The 22653-nt window shown below is 35.6% G+C and overlaps 1 protein-coding gene across 1 annotated transcript in view; it reads right to left on the bottom strand.

The window, feature by feature from the left end:
* The window catches only part of LOC126967081 (insulin-like growth factor-binding protein complex acid labile subunit), a 316436-nt gene that overhangs the window by 113588 nt on the left and 180195 nt on the right, over positions 1-22653 (bottom strand). Inside the window, exon 4 of the mRNA XM_050811460.1 lies at positions 12786-12852. The gene's annotated coding sequence lies outside the window, so the exon portion shown is untranslated. The remainder of the gene's footprint in view (positions 1-12785; positions 12853-22653) is intronic.

Consider the following 22653-nt stretch of genomic DNA (forward strand, 5'->3'; position numbering starts at 1 on the left):
TTGTTCAGGCCGTATGTGAAGTCCGAATGGCTCAACAGTAAATTAAGTCCCAACGAAAGTATAAATATGGGACCCAAGTTCAATAATAACAGATTGCGTGGTTTAAGTCGGGAATAGAATTGAGATAATGAGAAAATAAGTTTAACTTTGTTATTAAGCGCATACTCTCACAAAATGCGTATTATAAGATAGAAGAATATTTAAATGACAAAATTATTTGGAACACTAATTGTAATTTAGTGACAAAACAAAATAAATAGATGATAGGTATTATATGTACAATACCATCGATGACATCTATATTTTATATTTTTATTATTGATTTATATTGTTATTATTGTTACATTTATATTTTTACGATAATATATTAAATTATTCTATTGTATTTATGACTTTCAATAAATTGTTTTTTGATTTGATTTTGATATAGAAGAGCAAGGAGACATTGCAAATCCCCATATTATTTCCCATCGCATACCTCGTTGTCGCCCAATCTTACTAGTATCAGGATAAAAATTATACACAGAATCCCCAATCACTCCCCCCCCCCCCCCCCTCACTCTCCAGGTTTGTACAAGACGTAGTATTTTTATTATTTTATCATAATCGCGGTGCACGGCTAAGGAAAGGTAATGGCGAGTGTAACGTGCTGATACACACGGACATTGCGGTATACGTACCAAATAAAAGTTCGTCAACTTACAATGTAGGTGTTATTCTCAAGTCACTGATTAAAATAAACATTATGACCTCATCTTGTTATTTCATGCTATTTATAAATTTGTAAGTGTTTTTTTTTAACATTTTAATTACAATTTAGTAGTCCCTTGTAGAATTATATTAAAAAAGTTTTGAGTAGGACAATAGCTTAAAAAATACAAATATCTGTATATGTGACGACCCATATAGCCCAGTGATTAGTGACCCTGTCTACTCAGCTACAGGTCCCAGGTTCAAATCCCGGAAGATGCAAACATTTATATGATGAATATGATGTTTGTTTCAGAGTCATTCACGACACTTAATTAACTGTTAATTTGTATTCATGTATTAAAATAAATTAATTTATGTATTAAAATAAATAATTATTTATGTATATCGTATAAATATATCGTTGTATCGCATCCGTAGAACAGGCTATGCCTAGTTTGGGGCAAGATAATTTGTGTAAAATGGATCAATACATTAAGATAACCTCAATTATAATATAATGATTAAAGACTAATAATTGGAACTTCACAATTTTCATTATTCCACTTTTACTCAGTTTTCACTGTACAATTAAATTGTTTGATAAAATAGAATTTATTTATTTGGGTTATTTAAAAATATTTTCCCACACTTTAACAACAAAATTAACAATTGGCTAACCCAAATTCATTCAAAGAGAAATTTTCTCTCGGTTTCGCGAACCGTTCCAATAAATCCGTTTACTTTTTTCTTGTTAATATTTTACTTTTCGTTTGCATCCAGCCTATTTCTACAGTGAACACCAAGGAGAAACTTTATGGGATTATGATATTTGAACGAAGCCGGGACTGATGTTTTGAATAAAGGCATTTAGGGCATTTTTTTTTCTCAAAATTGATTCCTTAAGAATTCTCTTTGATGTCATTTCTAATATACTAGTTACTACTATCGCTTCGGAAACAAATGCCGCTCTGAGAGAGAAGAAGCAGCGCAAGGAACTCTCCCAGCATTCTTTTTTTGGGCTCTTTTCAATTAAAATATACAACATTGAACAGTAATTTCTATCGCTATAAAAAATCATAATCTAGTCCCAGGCTGTCCAATCACTTAGGTATTCAGATGTGGAGTAATAGGATTGACGACAGAGCCAGTGTTTATAAAATATTTAAATTTATTTATAGATAATGCCTGAACAGTGGCTGGGACTTTATTATAAAAGTGTCATTTACCCTTAAAGCTATTATGTATCTTATGACGCCTACTAGAATAAGTTACAAGCAATCCCTTATTTCTAGTGTTATAATAATGAAAATCACTATTAAGAGTTAAGATGTATCTTATGACGCCTACTAGAATAAGTTACAAGCAATCCCTTATTTCTAGTGTTATAATAATGAAAATCACTATTAAGTGCTTATATTTGTGGATTTCGGCGTCGAGCTTGCCGATGCCTGTTAAGTAAGCCCACAGACACACCGCGCGGACAATGAGTTCGCATGTCAAAGAATGCGGTCGGTTGGATGCACGGTGGCGCCGTGTGTAGTTGCAGTGCGGGAACAACGCTAGGGTCCGGGTGTTCGCAACCCTATAAGAATGCAATTGGTCCCCTCGTCGGCAGGCAACCCTCAGGAGGCCGAGGGAGCGAGCACAAATGTAAACACACGTGCATGCTTACTTCTTACCTACCGTTGTACTTTTATTACATTTGCTGACTCGATTCCACCGTTGACGGGCATTGTATACCTTTAAAATTTGATTTCTATTGAAATAATTCCAAACAAAAATTCACTGGGTAACTTTATAATGTAGATTTATATCATTAAAGCCAAATTCATTAGAAGCTGCAGAGCATTGTAATACGAAATTATTTTGTATTAAATTCTGGATATACCATTTCAAAGTTAACTGTAAATTTAAAAAATAGCAACACATGAAACTTTGAGATAGATCTTTGTTTACAAAAAAATATGTATCCGCCCCAAATCATATGTTTACATACAACACATTAGATTGTCGAATATATCCAAATCTAAGAAACTTTTACGAAACATAAATCATATTATCCATTCATTACGCTACATTCTGTATAATGTATTCAAGGTAGTAATAGGATAGTAAACATACAATAAACATATTTTGACTTGCCACTGTAAGTCTAAAGAAAAACTCGAGTTAGGAATTCAGTAGAAAAATCAACTAACAAAACACAAAACACAGTAATGCTTACACGTTACTGCTTCACGGCAGAAATAGGTACCGTTGTGGTACTCATAATCTAGCCGGCATCCTGTGCAAAGGAGCCTCTCACTGGTAGACTGGTATTGCTGTAGCCTACCAATCGTAGTAATGAATTAAAGTATTATTTTACTATCGACGTTACAATATGTCTGTGTAACTCCCGTCCAAAAACTGCTTTAGACTTCTAAATCCGTCTATATATCGACACATAATGACCAATGGACAATCTTCAATGAATGCCATAAAACAGAGAACTGTGTTTCGCGCTCCGAAACGAAATTAGGTTAAAATACTTGAAGTCATACTTCATGGTGTATAATTTATAATACGAGTAGATGCTTCATTTTGAATTTGTCAAATTGTTGAGAATTCAAATTAACATTCTTATTTAATTGATAAACTGTTCCCTCAATCATAGATAATATAGTCTTTCATTGAAATATACTCATTACATTGATATTGAGATATAAGTCGTAACGCATCACAACATGAGCTACGGCCGTAGCGCATTGCGGTAAGATTTCTAGCAGATTGTCTCATGTATCTCCACACCAGCACCGGACAGTACCTATTTAGAAATGTCTGGGCAAACACTTCATATATAGATAGTTCTACTTCTACAAAAATATATACATAATACTAGTGGACCTGACAGACGTTGTCCTGTATACACATCTTAAATTTGAAAAATCGGTCCAGCCGGTAGGAGGAGTTCACTAACATGCACATGAGCAGAGAATTATATTATATGGACGGAATTGAAAATCTAAACCAATCTCAAATTCACTGAAACAAACAAAAAAAAACATCAAAATCGATCCAGCCGTTTAGGAGGTAGTTCAAATGTGAATCTAAACCATTCTCGAATCCACCTGAAGACACACACCAATCTCCAATTCACTGGAACACACAAAAATATCATCAAAATCAGTCCAGCCGTTTAGGAGGTAGTTCAATTGTGAATCTAAACCATCCTCGAATCCACCTGAAGAGACACAGAAAGTTTCATTAAAATCGGTCCAGCCGTTTAGGAGGAGTTCAGTGACATACACACGCACACAAGAAATCTTAATTTATATAAATTACGTGACACGTTGTTTGTCCGCGACGGTTTGGTCCAACTTGAGAGATAGGATAGTTTTTATTTCGATTTGGGACCCATAATTATTTTTATTTTAAATATTTGTTTTGTATGGACATATTTTCTATAAGAGAAATTAGTGACGCACAGTTTGACAGTTCTGCTGTGAAACAATTTCATTATAACAACAGGGAGCATTTTTTAAGAAATAATTCTTGATGTTTTGAAATATTATTGGCGCATTCCTATAAAAAAGTATTTTTTTAATATCTACAGAACAACGTCTGTCGGGGTAGCTATCCGTAGAACAGGCTATGCCTAGTTTGGGGCAAGATAATTTGTGTAAAATGGATCAATACATTAAGATAACCTCAATTATAATATGATGATTAAAGACTAATAATTGGAACTTCACAATTTTCATTATTCCACTTTTACTCAGTTTTCACTGTACAATTAAATTGTTTGATAAAATAGAATTTATTTATTTGGGTTATTTAAAAATATTTTCCCACACTTTAACAACAAAATTAACAATTGGCTAACCCAAATTCATTCAAAGAGAAATTTTCTCTCGGTTTCGCGAACCGTTCCAATAAATCCGTTTACTTTTTTCTTGTTAATATTTTACTTTTCGTTTGCATCCAGCCTATTTCTACAGTGAACACCAAGGAGAAACTTTATGGGATTATGATATTTGAACGAAGCCGGGACTGATGTTTTGAATAAAGGCATTTAGGGCATTTTTTTTTCTCAAAATTGATTCCTTAAGAATTCTCTTTGATGTCATTTCTAATATACTAGTTACTACTATCGCTTCGGAAACAAATGCCGCTCTGAGAGAGAAGAAGCAGCGCAAGGAACTCTCCCAGCATTCTTTTTTTGGGCTCTTTTCAATTAAAATATACAACATTGAACAGTAATTTCTATCGCTATAAAAAATCATAATCTAGTCCCAGGCTGTCCAATCACTTAGGTATTCAGATGTGGAGTAATAGGATTGACGACAGAGCCAGTGTTTATAAAATATTTAAATTTATTTATAGATAATGCCTGAACAGTGGCTGGGACTTTATTATAAAAGTGTCATTTACCCTTAAAGCTATTATGTATCTTATGACGCCTACTAGAATAAGTTACAAGCAATCCCTTATTTCTAGTGTTATAATAATGAAAATCACTATTAAGAGTTAAGATGTATCTTATGACGCCTACTAGAATAAGTTACAAGCAATCCCTTATTTCTAGTGTTATAATAATGAAAATCACTATTAAGTGCTTATATTTGTGGATTTCGGCGTCGAGCTTGCCGATGCCTGTTAAGTAAGCCCACAGACACACCGCGCGGACAATGAGTTCGCATGTCAAAGAATGCGGTCGGTTGGATGCACGGTGGCGCCGTGTGTAGTTGCAGTGCGGGAACAACGCTAGGGTCCGGGTGTTCGCAACCCTATAAGAATGCAATTGGTCCCCTCGTCGGCAGGCAACCCTCAGGAGGCCGAGGGAGCGAGCACAAATGTAAACACACGTGCATGCTTACTTCTTACCTACCGTTGTACTTTTATTACATTTGCTGACTCGATTCCACCGTTGACGGGCATTGTATACCTTTAAAATTTGATTTCTATTGAAATAATTCCAAACAAAAATTCACTGGGTAACTTTATAATGTAGATTTATATCATTAAAGCCAAATTCATTAGAAGCTGCAGAGCATTGTAATACGAAATTATTTTGTATTAAATTCTGGATATACCATTTCAAAGTTAACTGTAAATTTAAAAAATAGCAACACATGAAACTTTGAGATAGATCTTTGTTTACAAAAAAATATGTATCCGCCCCAAATCATATGTTTACATACAACACATTAGATTGTCGAATATATCCAAATCTAAGAAACTTTTACGAAACATAAATCATATTATCCATTCATTACGCTACATTCTGTATAATGTATTCAAGGTAGTAATAGGATAGTAAACATACAATAAACATATTTTGACTTGCCACTGTAAGTCTAAAGAAAAACTCGAGTTAGGAATTCAGTAGAAAAATCAACTAACAAAAATTAAGAACATAATCTAATTGAAACTAACGAAGGAGAAACACAATCAATAAATAATAAAAAAATAGAATCACATTTTACAATAACTCTCTTCACCAGCGCCAATCGATAAGAAGTCCTAGTAGCATGCACTCATGACGGTATCAGTCCCACAGGAGCCTGCCAGGGCAGTCGGGGAAAGCCATCGATTCAAGAGACACACATGGCGAGGGTACCGAACGAATGGACGGGGACATTTTTATGGTCAATTTGATCCCCGACAATCGATGCAATACCCTCCAATTGTACTTTTAGGATAAAATTGGACATCAACCCATGCGTTTTCCTCGTCGAAACGGAGCGTATATTTTTTCTATCATGAAATAACTTCACAAATAGGTACAATTTACAGCTACAACAATTGCAATATTTGTATATTAACAGTGCGTGTCAAAATTAATGAAATTAGGAAATAAGTTCATGTCAGGACCTTAAAACTAAAATGAGTATTGTACTTTTACTAGATAAATTTATTAGAATGATAATTTTAATTACTAAGCCTTGTTTCTTGCAAGTCATTATTGTGTTAAAGGTATGCATTTAAAAAAAAACTTTGAAATACAGTTTTAGGGAGATACTAGGTATAGGTAAAGTAACGGCACAACATATATTAATGTATATGCGGAGTGCCACATATAGTTGTCAATCCCTCACATTCATTAACACTCAATTAAAGTGTAATAAAGCATTACTAAATATATTTATAGACATTACTCTACAGACCACGCCTTCGCATTGAGAACGGCTCTGGAAATCTTTTTTTTATGACAGTAAGGGACCAGACGAGCAGGACGTTCAGCTGATGTTTATAAATACGCCCTGCCCATTGCAATACCGTGCCGCTCGGGATTCTTGAAAAACCCAATAATTTTGAACAGCACTACAATTGTGCTCGTCACCTTGAGACATAAGATGTTAAGTCTCATTTGCCCAGTAATTTTACTAGCTACGGCGCCCTTCATACCGAAACACAGTAATGCTTACACGTTACTGCTTCACGGCAGAAATAGGTACCGTTGTGGTACTCATAATCTAGCCGGCATCCTGTGCAAAGGAGCCTCTCACTGGTAGACTGGTATTGCTGTAGCCTACCAATCGTAGTAATGAATTAAAGTATTATTTTACTATCGACGTTACAATATGTCTGTGTAACTCCCGTCCAAAAACTGCTTTAGACTTCTAAATCCGTCTATATATCGACACATAATGACCAATGGACAATCTTCAATGAATGCCATAAAACAGAGAACTGTGTTTCGCGCTCCGAAACGAAATTAGGTTAAAATACTTGAAGTCATACTTCATGGTGTATAATTTATAATACGAGTAGATGCTTCATTTTGAATTTGTCAAATTGTTGAGAATTCAAATTAACATTCTTATTTAATTGATAAACTGTTCCCTCAATCATAGATAATATAGTCTTTCATTGAAATATACTCATTACATTGATATTGAGATATAAGTCGTAACGCATCACAACATGAGCTACGGCCGTAGCGCATTGCGGTAAGATTTCTAGCAGATTGTCTCATGTATCTCCACACCAGCACCGGACAGTACCTATTTAGAAATGTCTGGGCAAACACTTCATATATAGATAGTTCTACTTCTACAAAAATATATACATAATACTAGTGGACCTGACAGACGTTGTCCTGTATACACATCTTAAATTTGAAAAATCGGTCCAGCCGGTAGGAGGAGTTCACTAACATGCACATGAGCAGAGAATTATATTATATGGACGGAATTGAAAATCTAAACCAATCTCAAATTCACTGAAACAAACAAAAAAAAACATCAAAATCGATCCAGCCGTTTAGGAGGTAGTTCAAATGTGAATCTAAACCATTCTCGAATCCACCTGAAGACACACACCAATCTCCAATTCACTGGAACACACAAAAATATCATCAAAATCAGTCCAGCCGTTTAGGAGGTAGTTCAATTGTGAATCTAAACCATCCTCGAATCCACCTGAAGAGACACAGAAAGTTTCATTAAAATCGGTCCAGCCGTTTAGGAGGAGTTCAGTGACATACACACGCACACAAGAAATCTTAATTTATATAAATTACGTGACACGTTGTTTGTCCGCGACGGTTTGGTCCAACTTGAGAGATAGGATAGTTTTTATTTCGATTTGGGACCCATAATTATTTTTATTTTAAATATTTGTTTTGTATGGACATATTTTCTATAAGAGAAATTAGTGACGCACAGTTTGACAGTTCTGCTGTGAAACAATTTCATTATAACAACAGGGAGCATTTTTTAAGAAATAATTCTTGATGTTTTGAAATATTATTGGCGCATTCCTATAAAAAAGTATTTTTTAAATATCTACAGAACAACGTCTGTCGGGGTAGCTAGTATATATATATATATATAAAGATTATAAGTACTAAGGTACTTTTTATATAATATTCGTAGTAAATAGATCTGTGAATAAGTAAGTGTCGGTAGTTTGCGTCCATTACAGACGGCAAAGAAGAATAGTGCAGGCAGCGCGGCGCTCGGACTATGTGGGGCAATAGTTCACAACAAATGAGTCTGTTTGCCGAGTTGAGTGTGCACTCACCAGATATATGATATTGTGCATATTGAGTTCACTTTTAAAGCCAGACTTAAGGATACGAGATTAAATCTCTCTTTATTTCACGTTTTAATTCCACATTTCGTATTTTCATAGAGAGTTGAATTTCGATATATTCAAACAACACAAGACAACCGATTGAATACACTTACTAACAACCTTTTTTTTTATATTTTATTCATGAAAGAAGTAGACGAAGAACTCAATACATTATTAAGTCTTTTGTGGGGCTGTGTATTTAGATAATATTCAGATACAGTTTACCAGTAGGAGGCCCGGTTGCACAGGATGCCGGCTAGATTATGGGTACCAAAACGGCGCCTATTTCTGCCGTGAAGCAGTAATGTGTAAGAATTACTGTATTTCGGTCTGAAGGGCGCCGTAGCTAGTGAAATTCCTGGACAAATGTGACTTAACATCTTATGTCCCAAGGTGACGAGCGCAGTTGTAGTGCCACTCTGAATTTTTGGGTATTTCAAGAATCCTGAGCGGCACTGAATTTTAATGGACAGGGCGTATCAATAATCATCAGCTAAACGTCCTGCTCGTCTCGTCCCTTATTGTAATGCATAGGTATTAATACATAATAATAAAACTCCTCATAAATATTCATCAAGTAGTAAGTCCTAAATTGTAAGTCTTTGCTTGTATTTATAAGTAAAGTATATATATATACTTTGTACTTGACATAAATAACTTTTTTAATAATACCATAGATTGGGAATGGAGCGACCGCTCTCCTCAAGTCTCAGGCATACTTTTTGGAACGAGTGGGTAGTTTTTGACTTTCAATAAGTGATTTCTATTCCGATTTCGAATAAAAAATTATAATTAAATATAGACATTTATGTAATTGACGATTCAACAATCATTTTATTTTAATGAATAATATTGCTATAATTTCGTGTTTATTTAATAAATAGAATGAAATAAATAAAAGAATTTTATGTGCAGTAAACATGTCAGAGTACATTGAATGTAAGATAAGTTTAATTGTAAACGTCGGAGATAAATTAGTTGGACAAATTGCCGACAGATAGCGCTATCGAGGCAGCCTCGGCCGTCCCTCCGTTGGTAGTTAGTGCGACCTCAGATTCCTTCATAGGCCACCGCCAAGCCGATCTATCAATATTGTGACAATAACTGGCCTGCCCTTCTTAAAATCCATACTAATAATTAATACATTCATCAACCCTAAGTACCTACTCATGTTCATTTAATATATTTTAAATCAACAAAAAGAGACATTCTTTTATGACAATAAGGGACAAGGCGAGCATGACGTTCAGTTGATGGTAATTGATATACCCTGCCCATTACAATGCAGTGCCGCTCAGGATTCTTGAAAAATAAAAATTTCTGAGTGGCACTACAATTGCGCTCGTCTCCTTGACACATAAGATGTTAAGTCCCGTTTACCCAGTACTTTCACTAACTACGGCGCCCTTCTGACCAAAACACAATAATGTTTACACTTTACTACTTCACGGCAGAAATACCGTGGCGTTGTGGTAGCCTTATGGCTACTAGCTTAGCCGGCATCCTGTGCAAAGGAGCCTCCCACTAGTAAAACAATGCATAATCTTAGGTGAAGATTACTAAAAAATATAAGTAAAAATTGTGTATGGATAGATAAGGACAGAAAAAATATAAGAAATAAAGCAAAGTTTGAACAGTCGACAGCTCCTGAAGATGCCTGGTGTTGATGTGAATCTCGCGTCGAAGAGGATTTGTTAAACTAACACCATAGATCATTATTTATACCATTTCAAATAGCAATAAATATCCGCAAAATAACATTTAATTCATCATCATCATCATCTCAGCCGGAAGACGTCCACTGCTGGACAAAGGCCTCCCTTAAATATCGCCATGACGATCGGTCCTGCGCTGCCCTCATCCATCCTACTCCGGCGATCTTGACCAGATCGTCGGTCTATCTTGTGGGGGTCTACCAACACTACGTCTTCCGGTACGTGGTCGCCATTGGAGGACCTTACTGCCCCACCGGCCATCTGTCCGCCGAGCTATGTGCCCTGCCCGCTGCCACTTCAGTTTCGCAATCATTGGGCTATGTCGGTGACCTTTTTTCTCCTACGGATCTCCTCATTTCTAATTGGATCTCGCAGGGAAACTCCGAGCATAGCCCTCTCCATTGCCCGCTGAGCAACAGCGAGTACACGTCTGTGTTCCGTATGTCATGTCATCACTGGCAACACACATTGGTTAAAAACCTTCGTCTTCAGGCACTGTAGTATTTTGGACGAGAAGATTTTGCGTTATTTTACATTTAATTATGAAAAAATATTTTAGTTGTAAGTGCTGTCGGAAAAAATATGACTGAATGTTGTAAGTAATGAACTTCAAAGTTAATGAGCACGAAACATGAGAGGGCTATAAATGATAACAAAACACAGTTGCTAATTACACGCTACGGAGCCGTTAGATAGCATCTTACACTTACGACCTAGGGCATACACACGGGCTCTTTAGAGAACCTCCGGAAGGGGGTGGCGTGGTGGAGAGTGGGCCGCTGACGGGGGGAGGGGGGGGGAGTGCCTTTGAGCGTGCCGAAACAAACATACGAGACTTCAGAATGCTTTTCAGGAGTCTCCGCCGTCCATTGTTACCAGTTAATTCCAGCCATGTCTTAATATCGCACGTCCGTGAGAAAAACACGTATCTGCTTGTACGAGACGAGCAAGTGTTTAAAATGTTTAGAGACAATTTGTCACTGTCATTTTATTTTCGCTCCGAAGAAGTGCTCTTCTTTAGATGATAAATGAACCTCTTTGTATCAATTGCGAAATATATGTTTCTCTACTCAATAAAACAGAGCTTTAAAGCGAATACTTCGAAGAGTAATATTATCACGGACAATAAATAGTTTGATTTCTTTTAAGAGAATTTGATTTCAGAATAAACACAATATATATGTTCATCATTTCAGTCGGAAGATGTTCACTGCTGGACAAAGGCCTCAAAAAAACATCAGTAGGAATTTTATTATGAGCATAAAAATGTAATTATAACCTATAAATTATGAAAACAGTGGATAAATTAGATTGATTGTATAAGTGTTTTCGTAACAAAAACATAAATTTGCAGTTAACCTACTGTTCCAGGAATTATCTGCGCAGAAAATTATCATAATAAATTAAAATAAGAGACAACGGAAAAACTGGCGCGAACTGGCCCAGTGAGAGCGGGGTTGGCCTGTTAGCGGCTCCGGAACAACCCCGAAACTTTCATGAAAAATCCCGGAAAAACCTCGAAATTTATCCCAACATTCCATTTCCACTGTTTGAGGACTGGCGTAAATATTATTCCGGCCCCTCTTTTGTTTTAGACTTTAATATTCGGCGGGCAAGGTGCGTGACCGAACATGGCATTAATGAAAAAGGAACCACTGAGTCGCGAGTACGGAGCTAGCTCCGCCCCGATAGATTGCGTCTCGGAACTCGGCTAATAACGTCTTTGTGAGCATTGCTTTGCTAAAAGTTTCGATCGTTTGATATTGAGAAACAAAGACGCTTTTAACTGATGTCTCGCTGTTTTGTTTCGCCAATGACTTTCCAACGTAATTGACAAAATTCGGCAAATGCAAAAACTTTCCCTCGTCCCGGAAGAATTCAGCTACGAACAATTAGTTGGAGCATTTCCCGTGAATTGACGGTAGATAGATATTCGGGACGTTCGCGTCGTAAACTACGAGATTGTATTCTTCGGAATGTGTCGTTCAATTCTTTATGAAAGTTTCCCCTCCACTCGAGGTTATAACGCGAGAGAGGTTCTGTAATTTTGCTCTCTGAGTGATTCCGGTGGAGATCGCCCGTCATAGGTCACCGGTGGCCGGTACCCCCGCACAGATGGCGCGATATGGCCACCCCTAGTTTTATGTGCAGGGCCTCGGAGACAAATCGCTATGATCGTAAAACAAAAAGAATTCTCAAGGGCCGAATAGTAATAATTGAGAGCAGGCACACTTCTGATTTTTTGTGCGATCGTCAAAATGCGTTACGTTACAATTGAAAGTATCCACTTATATATATACATCCTAATTCACTTACCGATAAGATATTGGATTAAAATTTAGTTTGCAGCGGTGTACAGGAGCATGGGACAAGCATCAGTCATCTGGAACAAAATAGTGACAAGTTAGGAGATAGCATCAATATACAAGGTAATGTAGCCGCCACAGAACACGGTGACGTCAATATCTTAATATTCTTTTGTATAACTTCATGCGGGAAAAGTAGTATCTTGGCGCTCGCTGTTGCGGTTGAAAAAGAGCCGTTTGCCCATTATAAAATTACGCGTGAGTTTTTTAGTAAATGAAACTGTTGTTTGAGTGCGAAATGTTTACTTGTCGCACGCAAATTATGCTTAGCTTAGCTTAGCAAACGCAAATTTAGATACAATTGCTAAATTAAATAAATTAATAACAAAAAACCACAGTCGAAATATCAAAACTGAATTGAGGTTTACGCGTCTGACAGATTAATTTAATAAATATGATTATAATTAAAGTTACATAAGTTTAAAAACGAATATGGAGTCGGAAATATACTATTGTACAATTGTAAACAAGAAGAAATTGAAGTTAATCCCAAATACATTTCTATACCAGCTAACTAAGTCTAACAACAGAAATTTGCTAAGCTATTGCAAAATGTAAATAAACAAATAAAATTTGAAAAACAAAATTTTATGAACGATGCGGGACTCGAACACGCGACCTCCGGCGTTCCGTGCCGGGGCTCTAACCAACTGAGCTAACCGTTCGAGTGACGCAGCGCTGTAAAATCTTGTATGCTTTGTTCAATTCTCAGGTTTTGGCTTCATCTACAGGATCTACTTTACAGTTCATAGCCTGCTCAACCCCAATATTTGCATATAGGGAAATTGACTTGAGATGTCGCTCTTGTAAATATAAACAACTAGCTGACCCGGCAAACGTTGTTTTGCCATATAAAGTATAATTCAAGCGATAGTTTTATAAATAATACCCTATGTGTAATTCTGGAGTGTAAGCTATATTATTGTAAAGTTTCATCAAAATCCATTCAGTAGTTTTTGCGTTAAAGAAGTTCAAAAATACATCCAGACATACAAACTTTCACATTTATAATATTAATAGGATTTGTTATGACAAATTGTTTAAATGTAAATGACAATGCATATAGGTACAAATATAGATTATATTTTATTCAAAGGCGACAAACGTTAAAATTACTAAAGAAATGAGAAAAATGTTTCGTACAAAATACATATTGATCAATAGAAGAACCGACCGGGTGTCCGGGGATGTGAGATGTGAAATGAAACAGTAACACCTGTGCGAAGGATACATAATTTGAAAACCAATGAGTATATTTTGTTGCGGCAAACTCATACAAAGAAACAAATCTCACAGAGTGTTAGGATTGATGAATTTTAACACAATACTTCATACACAGTCATTGTAATTGATTTATAATATTTCTATACTAATATTATAAATACGATTATTAGTCACAAGGCGTGAAAGCCTTGTTTCGCAACCGACCACCATGAAATTTTACACCAGGGGTTCAGAAAATGATCTGGAGCTATTTTTATCTCGAACCAATTATAACTCATATTGTATATTTTACTAATATTATATATTTTAATAAAAAGAGCGCAAAAAGAGAAATGGTATTAGAAATAATATCATAAAGAATTCTAAAGGAATGAAGTTTGATAAAATTAATGTCTTTATGCCTTTATTAAGAGTTCTCGAGAAGCACGAGTGTAGAAAAGATGTCACGGATTAAAGCTAAGGATAGCATAAATAATATGGATATGTGGAGTCTATACAATTAATATTTAAAAAACCTAATTATACTGGTTGAAGATACTTATGGTACTGCCGCCAAAAAATAGTCCTAAGAATTTAATAAAAGTAATCTTAGAAATGGATAAATTGATTTGAATACAATTTTAAGTGATGCGTTGTGGCAAGCTTTCCGTAATTAATTTTATGTTTTGTATCGATCGGTTAACAAACAAAAAATATTTAAATGGACGCGGACAGTCACATCCAACTAGTCAACTTTATAACTGGTACACTCGTGATATTTCCAGATCGAACAGACACTATGGACCTACCCATGACAAAACATCGCGTAGATTTCCCAAGCAATTGGTGTGTGGTATTCATGTTCTCCATGTCAACAAAAAAAATCGAGGACTCATTCACCCAGAGTTCCTTACGATCGTTGTAGATACATAACACTTTTTTAAATACTTTTTGTAAAAGAAACATGGCTTTTTAATTTGCATGGCAGAAATAACTAAGTTATTGCCATAGCGGCTCAATAAACACAAGGTTTTACACAACCCTATGTACATATCTACTTTTATTAATATCTTCAAACAGCTATTCTAAAGTAAATTTGCGGGATGCGATGAATAGAGGTGAATTATTTTCATGAGAAACTCAGGTTCCAATTAATGGTATAATCAGTGTCTCAGAATTAAAATGAAAGGTAGCTGTCTAAGTGAGCACAAGAATCTGTTTGTGATGCAAGTCTCGTGAGCAGCGGCGTCACTCACTGCCCCAGCTTATAATGTCAGAGGGATTTCTTCTCCGACTTCCTCTAATAGAACCCGCATTATAAGCTCGCTGCTATTATTCTCCCGTACTTTTTCTACCACTCAAGATTCTCAACCAGTTGATACATTCGGAAAACTTTATTGCAAGTAATTATATTATGTGCCTTACTGGCAGAAAATGTTACGTAACAAAAAGCGTTACATTCGGGACGTTCAGTCCTGTCTATAGTGTGGATAGTGACCCTGCCTACTGAGCTCAGAGCCGCTCCGGGTTTCAAACCATTTCAGCCGGAAGACGTCCGCTGTTGGACAAAAGCCTTCCCCAAAGATCGCCACCACCAGATCGTGGGTCAATCTAGTGTGGGGCCAACAACCAACACTACGTCTTCCGGTACGTGGTCACCATTTAAAGACTTTACTGCCCATCCTCCGTATATGATAAATATTAATATATCGTATTAAATATATCGTTGTCTGGCATTAATAGTAAAGGCTATGCCAAGTTTGGGGAAAAGTAATTTGTGTAAGTGTGTCAATATATTATAATTATAAATAATCGTGTAAGCAATAGGTACTCAGTAATTATTCCGGGTTAAAAATTAATGGTAATGCTGTTTTCTGTCACGCGAGATACGCTGAACAATTACAATACAAGCGAGAAGTACCAAGTATTTCTCGTAAGCTCGGCTGGAGGCCCGGGCTGCGAAAGGTCTCCTCGAAGGCGCCTCATCGTCTTTGTTCACCGCCAATTAGTACGTTGTTAAAGTCCCGGCCGGGTATAGACTGTGGCAACCCCGCACCCCTAGGAGTGTCTCGATCATCCTTTGTGAATAACTCAATAGTGGTGAACGTCGCTTATAGTATTTATTGCAGGTAACAGCGCACGATGTGGCTTCGAATGTTCAGTTATTTTATCGTTCTTGTGACGAGTTCACTTCACCTGTATCTTAAATCTGTAACGAGCAATTCTTGTATATATATAATCTGAATCTCAGAAACGATTTTCATTAAATTTTGCATACAGGGGATTTCGGGGGTGATAAGTCGATCTAGGTTTCAATTTTAAAAAATAAAGTTTTATCCGTGTTTTGATGAGAAACAACTACAATAACATAAGAATACAAAGGTGAATTTCGCCACTATGTACAAGACTATAATATCTCAGATGGGATATAGCGTGATCCGGAAAGCAGAAGACCCCAGTTCGAATCCAGATGTCATATTAGTGTTTGAGCAAGGCTCGGTCGTCTGGATATTTATATTAATATTGCATTGTTGCTGGTGTATACAATTTATAAAAAATCATTGTAATAAAACAATATATGTGTTAAGAAACAACATTACTAAGTACTTAATAATATGCAACAATATAATTAATTTTGTATTTGCAATTACTGGCCATGCCGATATTAGAAGCAGCGCGCTTTAGTATTTAACTCATAGAGAATCATTAAAGAAAAAATTTAATAAATAAACATATTTACGGCAGCATCACAATAATATATAATTCTAGGAACCCGCGACCTCTCGCGTCTCGTGCGAGCGCTCTTTCCAACTGAGCCAACGGTACGAGTGACGTATTGTCATCAAATCTTGTACGCTTTGTTCAACTCTCAGTTGTGGCTTCATCTACAGGATCTTCTTTACAGTTGATAACCTGTTCAAACCCCTATATTTGCATACTAGCTGACCTGGCAAACGTTGTTTTGCCATACAAATTATATATGTAAACCTTCCTTGAGATCGGTCGAATAGTTTAGGAGTTATTAGGCAACATACAAACATATATTCTCTTTTATATATACAGATTAGGAAATAGACTTGAGATGATTGTGTATAGTATTTTATATCTATGACATTGGTTTGTTTTCCTTATTGTTGCTAGCCTAGTTTTATCATTTAGTTTAATAAATTTAAATTTTAATAATTTAATATTAATAAACAGTTCAATATTTACAAGACATAGACAAGCAATTTTAGTGATAACAGTAATACGTAGATTTAACAAATTAGCAATCGGTATTTCCAGAGGCCGCACCGGACACGAGCCTCGACACCCACCATGCTCTATCACTATATTGTCTCCAACATAACACACGATACAAGTCTCGGGACAAGGACATACTGCTCGATACTTCATTGCACAGGCACACTGCTCCACAACTCTTGTTTAATGTCCATTTACAAATGTCTGTACAGGAAGATGCTATCACGAGGACAATCTCCAACATTCATCAAGGTTTCAATGATAGAATGAACGGCTTCAAATTCAAATTCATATATTTTTATTTAAATAAGGATGTAATATCACTTATAGATATTCAAGAACTACCACCGATTCCAAAAGCCAAGCCTCAGACCTGAGAAGAGCGGGCGCAACAAACTCAGCGGGCTTCTTTTTTTTTATATAAAAATATGGAAATTGTAAATTTGAAATCGTACAATAAAATTTATTATTTAATTACCTGTGGCCGGTCGCTCCATTCCCAATCTGTGTTATCATTAAGAGAGTCATTTATGTTATAGAGTAACCATTACCACACAAACGTTTCTTAACAATTCTTTTGAAATCGTAATATATTTGTTTTGAACATTTTCTGTGATCTTTTGTTGTAAAAAAGCATATACAACGCCCCACCAAAGACTTACTAACGAAACTTAGCCGAGTAGTAGGCATTACAAGTTTATAAATAAGATTAACATTCATTATTTATCCCAAGGTTTCACTGACTTTACAATTAATTAATTAAATACTGTACAAGCTACAAGGAGCCTTTGAAATGTGGACATTAACGGCTGTTCCCAATATACTTTCTACAGATAGAGATAAATTACTACCTTCTACTGTCAGTACTTAGCTGTCAATAATATAATAATAATAATAGCTGTCCCTATATACCCGATAAGTCATTCTCTCTCATTCATTATATGGGGACGCGTGAATTGTAATTTCCATACAAACTTCATATCGTTGGTAAGCTATACGTCGTCCCAATGACAGACAGCGTGTACGGATACGGTGAGCTACCGTCGATAAGTTTATTGGGACAGAAAAGTCAACGATAGTTACGATTTTTATCTCAAGTAAGAGATAGACTGAATATTGGGAACGGCCGTTAGACACATGTTGGCCATAAATAAGAACTAAGAAAGTATTTGAGACCCGAGCTTTTGATAATGTTTTCAGTGTTGTGGAGCTTTATATAAAAACATTACATTTTGAAGAGCGATGTAACCAAATATATATGATGTGTTGTCGCCTTATATGTATCCATAGGTAAACTCGAGAGATAATAGTTTTCGAAATCCATTTCTGCATACAAAACTTCGGTTCAGCGCTAAAAATTCACGACATCCTTATCGTATTCAGAGATAAGTCGGATGATTTCGTGAAGAGTGTGACACCCGACACCCGTATTCACAGAGCGGGTCTCGCAAATTGGCCTATCAGAAGCACCGTCTAAGCTCAAATATGATATCAGTTTAAATTGCGGTCGGGTGCTGCGAAATTTTATGCATTATACGAGTGTCTGCCGCAGCGACTCCACCGCCGGTGCACTACTTAACATTCGAGCCGCGCGCCAGTCAAACGGTTTTGACAGCCAGATGCCATTACAGTGAGCAGCTGTGTGCGTGTGTTGTGTGTGTGTATGACGCATCGTGGGCTCACTCGCGGTGCATGAAGTCTGTGTCTACATTACTATATTCACACTTGTTTTTATGATAATAATGGACGAGACGAGCAGGACGTTCAGCTGATGGTAATTGATACGTAGCTCAGGATTCTTGAAAAGGCCAAAAATTCTGAGCGGCACTACAATTGTCATCACCTTGAAATAGTCAGATATGATGAAATGAAAGATGTTAAGTCTCATATGCCCAGTAATTTCACTAGCTACGGTGCCCTTCAGACCGAATCACAGTTACGTTTACACACTACTGCTTCATGGCAGAAATAGGCGCCGTTGTAGTCCATCATTCATAATCTAGCCGGCATCCTGTGCAAAGGAGGGAGGCTCCCACTGATACTTTTGATTGAGTCTGTCTGAAGATGGGTTTAGCAAACTTCTAGAAGGATATAAATACCTTGTGTCTAAAAACAAAACTATTTTCGACCGATTAAATTGGAAAAAATAACAGCTTAACTAACGCTCTCGACACAATTACGTGGTCTACCCCGAATCTTGTAGGTTTCATAACATTCTATCACTTGAGGGCAGGCGCAAGGTTCTGGATCTCTTTTCTTCATAAAATAGTTCATTGTACTATCGACAGTATAGAGCTAACAGAACTATTCATACAATTACGATTGCTGTCAGTTCACTAGACTCACGTCTCTCTTCCAAGTCCCGCAGATTCACACCAATTATTATGAAATTTTGGTAATCTGTCGCATTATATGCAAATGTAATAAACAATTTAACACAACTGAACTTTTTAATAACAGTAATCGTTGCTTTATGTGGACTGTAAATAAAATTTTAAAGGTAGGTATAAATTAAAAGTAATTCACAAACATACACACACAAAACCACACACAAATACCACTTCTTATTATAAATATTGTAAATCAGTTATTAGAAGTAAGTTCAAGTTCAAAGGCATAAAAAAGGCATTTAGAATTCTTTTTGATTTCATTACTACATAATACTACCGCTTCGGACACAAATGGCGCTTTGAGATAGAAGGAGCGGCGCAAGAAGCTCTCCCAGCATTCTTTTTAATGAAATATACAATATTGTACTGTCATTGCTAGTGACATAAACTAATAATAATATAGTCCCAGGCTGTCCGATCACTTAGATATTTAGCTGCGGAGTAGTAGGATTTACAACTGAGTAATTTTTTAATAAAAGATTTAAATTTATTTATAAATAATGCCTGAACAGTGGCTGGGACTTTATTATAAAAGTGTACACGTTTACCCTTAAAGCTATTAGGTATCATATGAAGCCAACTTGAATAAGTTACAAGCAACCCCTTATTTCTAGTGATATAATAATGAAAATCACTACTCGTATTCAGAGCAAAAAGGCGACGATTTTTGTGAACGTATATTAAATTTTCATAATTGTACTGAGAATAAACAGTGAGGCAAAAGGCAGTTGTTTTAAATGTTTCCTCATTCATTACAATCAAGATGGCGGATTGCACCTTTCACGACACCCTACAGTAGTGATGTGCGTGATGTATCGTGAACGAGACAGCTCTAGACGTCACAACCCTCGCTTTAAACAAATTCCATTACCCTACCTCCCAGTGACAACTTATGACAGGTTTTGTCTTATATCCTTCTACTGCAGCCGCAGATATTGAACAGAATTTATATTACTTTTCTATTTGACATTGACACAAAGACATCGACAACGCGCCATCCAAACAAGGCATGAAAATATTTTGACTAGACATATTATTATAAAGGATATCACGTTTATGAAATCATTTTGACGTGAGCCTGAGTAGAGTATTAAGTAAGATTATATCTTTATTTATTTATTTATAATAAATATGAAAATTATAGTACATACATAAACTCATTCGAGTTTTACCGTGTACAAAAGGTGGTCGAAATGCAAAATATTATTTAAATTTAAAGTTAAACCTTAATTGCTAAGACATTTATGAACGACATTAGAAACTAAAGAATTTACGAATACCTACCCTCAATATTAACACTACTATAATAACTTATTATAATAATTTTATACTTATAGAGGACATAATCTAAATAAATGGATTCATTCATTTATTAATTTTCATTTATCTAAATTAATGGAATTCAAAGAAAGTTTTCTTAAATCAATCTGTTCATTAAGATAAGTTGTAGGATATAATGATCGGAATATTCATCGACAATCTATTTGCATCAGCGCGGCAGCGGGCATCACTAGTGGCGAAGAGCGTGCTGATTTATAGTGACGGGCGCCGTGAATTATCGATATCGACGCCCCATTTGGTTGCCGTATTGCCTTTTGTTGGATGCTCCAATACTTAGCTTATTATTTGCTTTAATTGTTTGACGATTATCAAATAATTTTCTAATAAATTTATTATTAGAGTTATTGTTTGGTGACAGTTATTGTAATTGTATATTATTATATAATTCAGCAGGCTATAGGGAAACGGAGAAATCACAAAAGTTTCTAATTTTCTGATTTGTTGCAGTTGTTATCCTAAATAAATGAAATAAAAAATAAATTGTACGATAACTCATTACATTAGCCCCTGTACATACTAATTTCTTCTTCGTTGAACTCTATTACTAGTAAGAGACAATATCAATGTTATTACAAAAAAATAATTTAAACATGGCTTAGACACGTGTTTTGTTAGACAGTGACCTAACTATAACAACGTCAGTTACCAATTACGACGTCTAAAATGGAGTTTATCTTTTTCCATTACAAAATAGTATTTAGCTCGATTTTAACTAAAACGTCGTTAAGCACAACATAAACTGAAGTGAAGAACAATTGAAGGAATGGAACGCAATTTCTGTCAGCTGTCATCGTATAACCTAAATGCCATCAAAAACATAACTTGTAAAAAAACCAAGACTCGCAACTCAGTTCTTTTACCGTCAAAAGTTGTGAGATCCATGTATTAAAACCAAGTCGGTCAATTTATTTAGTCCAAATTTAATGATCCTTCTGTCATAAGCTATTACATAATTAGCTAATCTAATAACATCTTATATTGACAATAATAAAAATAATGAAAATATTTTATGTTTTAAATAAATAGATTAACTTGGCCGTCGCATGAAAACACAATGTATCTTGTTTTTATAAAAAAAAACAATGTTTCTCACAAGTAATACATATTATATAATACAATTAGATTGCTTAGTGCGATCTTCCATATGAATACTATGATCTATGCGTTAGACACACCCCAGACAAGCTTCGACTCGTATTTAAATATAAGCAATGTCTAAAGATTGAACGTTAAACAACAGAAAGACACAGATTTGTAATAGACCGTTTTTAAAACAAGTGTTAAATTTTAACTTTTTTGTAATAACACAGTAGGTATTTGTTTAGAATATGTTTATGAAGACCTACAAAAAATAAATTTCTTTAATGTAACAAAAATCGGTTGATTCTACCGTGCGTCGTACCCATACTATAATAATTTTCCAAAGTACGCAATAAAATTGAGTACATTTCGCTCATAAAACACGATATATCCGAGCAATAATTTGTCAATATTTTCGCTCAATAAAACGGTACTTAGTATTCCCGCAGCGATTCCAAAATACATCACGAAAAAAATTATTTCCAACAAACGATTGAATAGGTCAATAAAAAAGTGCGATCAGAATATTGCGACTGAATATTTCTTTGAAGAAATGTTGAG

This window comes from Leptidea sinapis, chromosome 12, assembly GCF_905404315.1.
Source record: "Leptidea sinapis chromosome 12, ilLepSina1.1, whole genome shotgun sequence".
Classification (NCBI taxonomy): domain Eukaryota; kingdom Metazoa; phylum Arthropoda; class Insecta; order Lepidoptera; family Pieridae; genus Leptidea; species Leptidea sinapis.